This window comes from Ruditapes philippinarum, unplaced genomic scaffold (genome assembly GCF_026571515.1).
Source record: "Ruditapes philippinarum isolate M1 unplaced genomic scaffold, ASM2657151v2 ctg4211_1_1_1_1, whole genome shotgun sequence".
Lineage (NCBI taxonomy): Eukaryota > Metazoa > Mollusca > Bivalvia > Venerida > Veneridae > Ruditapes > Ruditapes philippinarum.
In genome coordinates this window covers 187,528-194,516 of record NW_026866931.1, presented here as the reverse complement: position 1 = coordinate 194,516, position 6,989 = coordinate 187,528, and positions in this window count along the sequence as shown.

Sequence of the window (6,989 nt, the reverse complement as noted above, 5' to 3'; positions counted from 1 at the left end):
GACATTTATGTGGTAAAAGATTGCCTTCCGAGCGATGTGTTGAATCTTTACAGAATTTTTTATTATGTCGAATCGAGCTTAACTTAAACTCCATAAAAAAATCAAAGTTGATTCTAGTTATTTCTATATTCATTACAATTTGTATGTTATAAAAAGGCTGAAGTACACAAATGTTATACAATTATGTAAAATTACACAAATTTACTTTTAGTGAAAAAAAAAACGTAACATTATTCAATGTAAATCCAGGAACAAGTATAAATAAACGACAAAGGTTTATGTTGTTATTGTACTACATGACAGTTTCATGATTATTACTTTCAACTTTTACTTTTATGTAGATACTTCAGAAACGTATCTGTTATACATATATGTCTGCTTTATTATATATCATTTCCCCAATACGTGATGCAAAACATTTAAACTAACATAAATATACCCTCATGTGCCACGTTAGAAGTAAATTTGGAAAATGCACTTTGCACAATTTGTAGGAAAATCGATCAATTCTGGTGTAAGGTGTTTTTAATAATTCTGGCAGACTTAACAGTAACAAATAAACATACATGAACAGCATGTCGTTTCTATAATATGATTATCATAATTGCTAGAAAATGTTAGGTGTCATATGATAAATATTAAAGTAAACTTAGAGGTAAAGTAAATAATATTAAACTTAAAAGTCATCGCTAGACATAACTAAAACTTCTGGAAAAGAGTGATACTGCGGGAAAACAGACCTTATCGCATTTCGTGTTTATACAATTAACACCAGAACTACACCAGTTGCTCTGTATATTATTTAAATTTTCTTTACATTGACATCATCTACGGAATACTTGATATTTTACTGTGTAAAATTTGAATACCTGATGGCATAACAGACCGATATAATTCATAATGAATAGATAAAAATATGACTTACTATGAATAATTGACCATAATTTTAAATTTGACCTTATTCTTGCCATGATTCAATTTTTTTCAAAGTTCTAAATTCAAAGAATATTGATGTCAGATTCAAATGTTTGCAAAACATTTATTCATACTTCTAGACAGATATTTATATTTATTTTAAAATCTTTTTATAAATAACCCTCTGGAATCGGAAATAGCGCTGCTCATGGATAGAGACTTATATGTACGTTATACTTTTCATAGAAACAAAGACGCATAATTATTGTATAATTAGCATAATGAAATGTCTAGTAGTTATCTTCAACTATAATAAAAAGATTTCTCTTGAATTGCCAATGATTCCACTGTATGGTTACATCTTGAAATAAAGTTAAAAAGAAAAAATGATGTTTTTAAAAGTTGGCTTTGTAGCATTGTACATTTTGCCTTTACACATCAATATCCTTCTGTCTTAATTATTCCTTGTGGTATCTTTTAGAACAAAAAGTTGAATTTGGAAAACATCTTGAATCCATTTAACTTTTTAAACTAGGAAAGCCTGGGAAAAAATGTTGGTAAAATGAATCGTCTAGAGGACTGTTTAAAGTTATAGAAACTTCAGTTCAGGGTATAAATCCCTCGTTGTAAAGATTTTTTTTTCTGTTTCATTCGCTTAAATGAGCGATACGTCCCATGTGAGCCTTATGCCTATCATAATAAGTTCGTTATCATACGTAATAATAATGTTTGTTTGTTTGTTTTTTGGGTTTTACGTCGCACCGACACAGTATAGGTCATTTGGCGACGTTTCAGCTTTACTGGTGAAGGAAGACCTCAGGTGCCCTTCCTTGCATTATTTCAGGCATGAACGGGCACCTGGGTAGAACCACCGACGTTCCGTAAGCTAGCTGGATAGCTTCCTCACATGAAAGAATCCAAAGTCCCTGTCGGGATTCGAACCCACAGCGATGAGGGGCAAATGGTTTGAAGTCAAAGACCTTAACCACTCGGCCACGGACGCCCCATAATAATATTGTAATAATATCATAATAACAAGTGATACTTTAACTGTACACATTTTAATATTACCGTCTACAGTAACTGTGATTGAACTTATTTCGTTGTATGCTTATTTTTTTATTCTAGTGTGTACTTATTCTACGATACATAATCATATGCTTATGACTTGTATAGTATTTTACAAAAATGCTAATATGTTCATAAATTAATGTATATAAGGAGTAATGTTGTCTTAATACTGAAATAATTTTATTAAAATAGGTTTGTAAGTTATTAAATAGTTTCAAAAGTTTAGTCATAATTCATCTTTTATTTCTATAAGGTGAGTTAAAATTGACATTATACCCATTCTAGTGTCAGTAAACTGGTTAAAATCAAAATTACTTGACAATTTACCATTATTGTATTCAATACTACATGACCAAAGGAAATTTCTATAAATATCGTTTAAATGTATCGGTAAAGTTCAATAAAAAAAGAGACGGTCGGTCTTTTTAATTGTATAGGGTGTTTTTATGTTGTAATAAACAGGTTTTATTTTCAATTATTAGTCATAATAGTCAATCCAGTCATAATAGTCAATCTTTTGCACCTTATTACTAATTCTACTTGACACGACAACGAAATAAATAAGCCTACTATCACTTTAAAAATTGTTGCGATTGTTATTGTTATAGAAAATAGTTCGTTTTTGTATATAGCATTTGGAGCCAAAATGAAATTATAAACATCACAATGATCATTTGATACATTACTTGGTAATGTACTGAGACAAGAAATATGATTCTTTGCTAATATCTGTTTATTCATGAGTTGTTTCCTGCATTGTATTCTGGTATTGTCCAGACTTCATTCCCAAGGACGCATATGTAAAATGCAGCTTATTTTCCTGTATAATCGTCCGATTATTAAACAACTTGTCTGCCTGATGATGAAGCTATACATTCTATGGTAAAGATACAAAAAGTTATCAATGGTGTTAAACTAAAGCACTCTTTCAAGATATACCTCTCTCAGTTATGAATGAAATTTACATATATTTTTGTATTATTTGCTTTTGGTTAAATATTTATCAGGAACGTGGCCAAGAACGGCCATTGTTTAACACTGCTAAAGTTTTTTTTTTTAAAGTCCACAATCAAATTACATGAAGAAAGGTTATCTGTTCTGGTCATTTGGCGGAAAATTATCTGAAAAAGCAGAACTAAAACACGGACATCTTCCTTTCTTTGCTCTCTTATTTCCTTTCCTCTCTCACTCATTGTTTCTGATAGTTTATGTTTATTGCCATTTAATATGTATATTTAACACACTTCTTCCAACCAACTACATACTCATATGTTTGTATAATTTTTTTTGATTAAAATATACTCATCGTACAAACATGTCCATGCACATACATGCATTATCACACCGCCGATATTTAGCAAATAAATACTAGGATAAGACCGATTTAAACATCAGAGTTTGATTCTGATCCTTTTTCATACTTTTTATGTGTTTAAAGTTTTATTTGTACAATTAAAATATGTAATTGTGTTTGAACAAAGGACAAAACAGTAAAATTTTTAAATAGATTAATCTCTTTTATTTGTTTTGTATAACAAGAAGGAAATTAAAATCGCACTTTCACATTCCTTTTGTCCGTAACGTAATACTGAACCATCTTACAAGATTGTACAAGTTTTGTTTGTTTCATTTTACGCCTTTTCCCAACAGTATTTCAGTTATATAGACGGGTAATTTCCTAATTAACGTTACACCAGTACTAGACTACCTTTCTCCGCGCTAAACTACCAAAGTATCTCCCGGGGATCGAACCAATGCCAGAGAGGTAACTGGTTTGGAAGTCACCGACTCTAACCCCTCGACCACGGAGGCGGTTAGATTGTACAAGAAATTCATTTCTGCTGAAACCGATTATTTGGAAAAATATCAACCAAAACAACATTAAAGTAATTTAATAATCCGTCACGTAGAAATGCCCATTTGGCTGGCTAAAGCGGAAATAGATAATCTATGATTTCCTTCAGAAGTTTATTTAATTGGCTGTCGTAATTGGTCGCTATTGATTGCAATAAAGCAATTTTAGAGCAAAGATGTAATGATGATCAATATTTAACCCGGCTTGGAGAATGATTTTGTGTCGATAAAGCATATCTTTGAGGATTTTATAAATAAATGGTTGACAAAAGCGGTTACGAACAAAATATTCAACGGCTCCATAATCAAAGTGACTGTTATGTTATATGCGATTGCCGAGAATACTCGCAAAAAATCAGAAATCATTAAATTTGATAACATAGAACTAATTAAAAGTTAAACTAGTAAGGAAATGTGACCCATGATCCGGCGTCATATTTAACGTTATAAGATGTTATTTTAATAGTTTTCTTTTTTAATATATTCACTTCCATTTAGGATACACTTGATATCTTGTCATCCACTTAAAACCAATGGTGTACCAGTTAATCCTGTATCTTTTCGTATATGTTTTCCAAAGCCTAAAATTTCTGCGATGCTTGAACTGTTTGAAGTCAGTCTTCATTTACAACGAATTTGTAATATCTTTATTAAATGCTTTATGATTTATTGACTGTGTTCGTCTCGTGTTTTTGCAACTTTCTTTTCAATTTATACTTTACATGAAGTTATTCGTGTTAGGTATTTAATGTGAATAAATTCTTATCCGGTTGACTTTACACGTGGTTTTGGTATCATTTAAAAGCAGATGCTTTGAAGTATAGTATAGTTTACACAAACACAAGAATCACGAGCTAAATAAAAAAATACTTCATATTACATTTTAAATTGACCCATCTTCGTAATGCATTTCTATTTTGTGTTCCATGTGTAAAACTAATAGAAATTATTACAACATCTTTACACATATAAAGTTATGTCATTTAGAATTAATAACAAAACTAACCTTGTAACTCTCATTGCAATTTTGCAGGCTTTTCAATGCTTAATTTCAGGCAATCAACTAGGTTATCATAATGAAAGCCATATTGGTTTAAGGTTTGAAATAACGCTGTAATCCGAAAAGCAATTAATTCCTCATTTAACTCACCGTGAATCTACAAAAGAAACTGAAGCCATGTTTTTTTCTATGACAGCCGTTACAAATTGAATCATTGTTGTTACGCAAAGAACATTCCCGAAGGAATAAATTTTTCTAACAACTTAATACTTTTGCAAGTGTTAAACTCCATACCGGTACAAGAGTTCATCAAACAAAATGAAATGTTTAAAACCCACGGGAAATTTCTGTATTAAACTCTTTACCAATATATGTATGTAAAATCCATCAAATGATAGGCGTCTCCCTATTACAGTGATTGTGAAAAAAGTTTTAAATTCATCCTTGCATAATTAACAATGTATTGATAATCACCATTAAAGGAAATAAACATGTAATATAATTAAAAATGCAGTTACTTCTTTTATAAAATTGTACAAATTCTGGCCAAAATTATAGTTGTCGGCGCAGTATGACCATATGTATCCGTTTTACCCCTTGTAAATGGATGGTAGTAAAGGATTTGAGAATAAAGGTCAACAAGGAGAACAACGTTTACGAAACACAGTCGCCACGATGTCACTTTAAAGTCACCTGTACCAATTTTCCAACACCTCTATGTTTAGTAACGTTTACAGACTTTTCTATCCGCTATTTTGCAGTAAAAAACATTTAAAAAAACCGATAACATGCAACAAAAATATATGATTTGATACAAAGAATTTAACATTTTTTTATTTTGAAATATTTAATTTCACATCTTAAAAATCTTTCAAATGAAAGTATGATGACCCTCTAAAATAGCAATTTGGTTTAACAAATTGTTTAAACCCAATTGCTATTTTGTATTGCGATAATGTTATGCGAGACACATCAATGTTTTGGCATACATATGCATAAGTTAGGCTAACGTAACTGTTAATAAATCTCCCTTTTCACCTTTCTTTATAAAATGTACATTTTATGGAAAATATCTGACATAAACAATATCAGGACAGCTTCATAAGGCTTAAAACATGATATTGAACAAACAGCAAATCAATCGTATTTTGTTTTGAGTATAAAATAGAAAAAAACAGAATCCCTGAAGAAAGCCCAACACGACAAAATTGAAAATGTTGCAGGCTCGGTTTGATTGAGCCTGTTCATGGACGGTACTTGAAATTGCAAGTTACCGTCCACGCCCCCTAGCACCGGCTTAAGCAGAATTCAACATTTAAATATGAAATAGTAAAATTTTGAATTTAGAATCATCCGCAGATGTGTTCATACGGCAGTTATCAAGGAAAATTCAATGTGACACTTCCGTGCCATTCCATGAAAAGCGGCGTATGGTCCTCAAGTAATAAAAAGCGTGTGCCCTAAACGAGAAAACAATGGGTGGAACTAATTAAAATTGAATTTTGAAAGGAGATCAGAGGTTATGAAGCCTGCATATCACAGATAAGAAGGCAAAAGACAAATTTAAAAAGCAGGCAACATATCCTAAAGGTGATTCAACATTATTCAAGTAGGAATATTGGAACCCCCCAACTAGAAAATGCCGAAAAATTTAAACTAAAAATACCACTAGCACAACAATAATGTCGTGCTGGAAATCTTCAAGGATCGAAAATATAACATCATTGATTAAATGTATGGGGAGACATTTTACAGCCGCCACACGGCACAACTAACACGGATGTGACCATAAAATAGATAAAAACAGAATCCCTAAAGAAAGCCCAACACGACAAAATTGAAAATGTTGCAGGCTCGGTATGATTGAGCCTGTTCATGGACGGTACTGAAAAGTGCAAGTTACCGTCCACGCCCCATAGCACCGGCTTAAGCAGAATTCAACATTTAAACATGAAATAGTAAAATTTTGAATTTAGAAACATCCGCAGTTGTGTTCATACGGCGATTATCATAGAACCTTCAATGTGACACTTCCGTGCCATTCCATGAAAAGCGGCGTATGGTCCTCAAGTAATAAAAAGCGTGTGACCTAAACGAGAAAACAATGGGCGGAACTAATAAAAATTGAATTTTGAAAGGAGATCAGAGG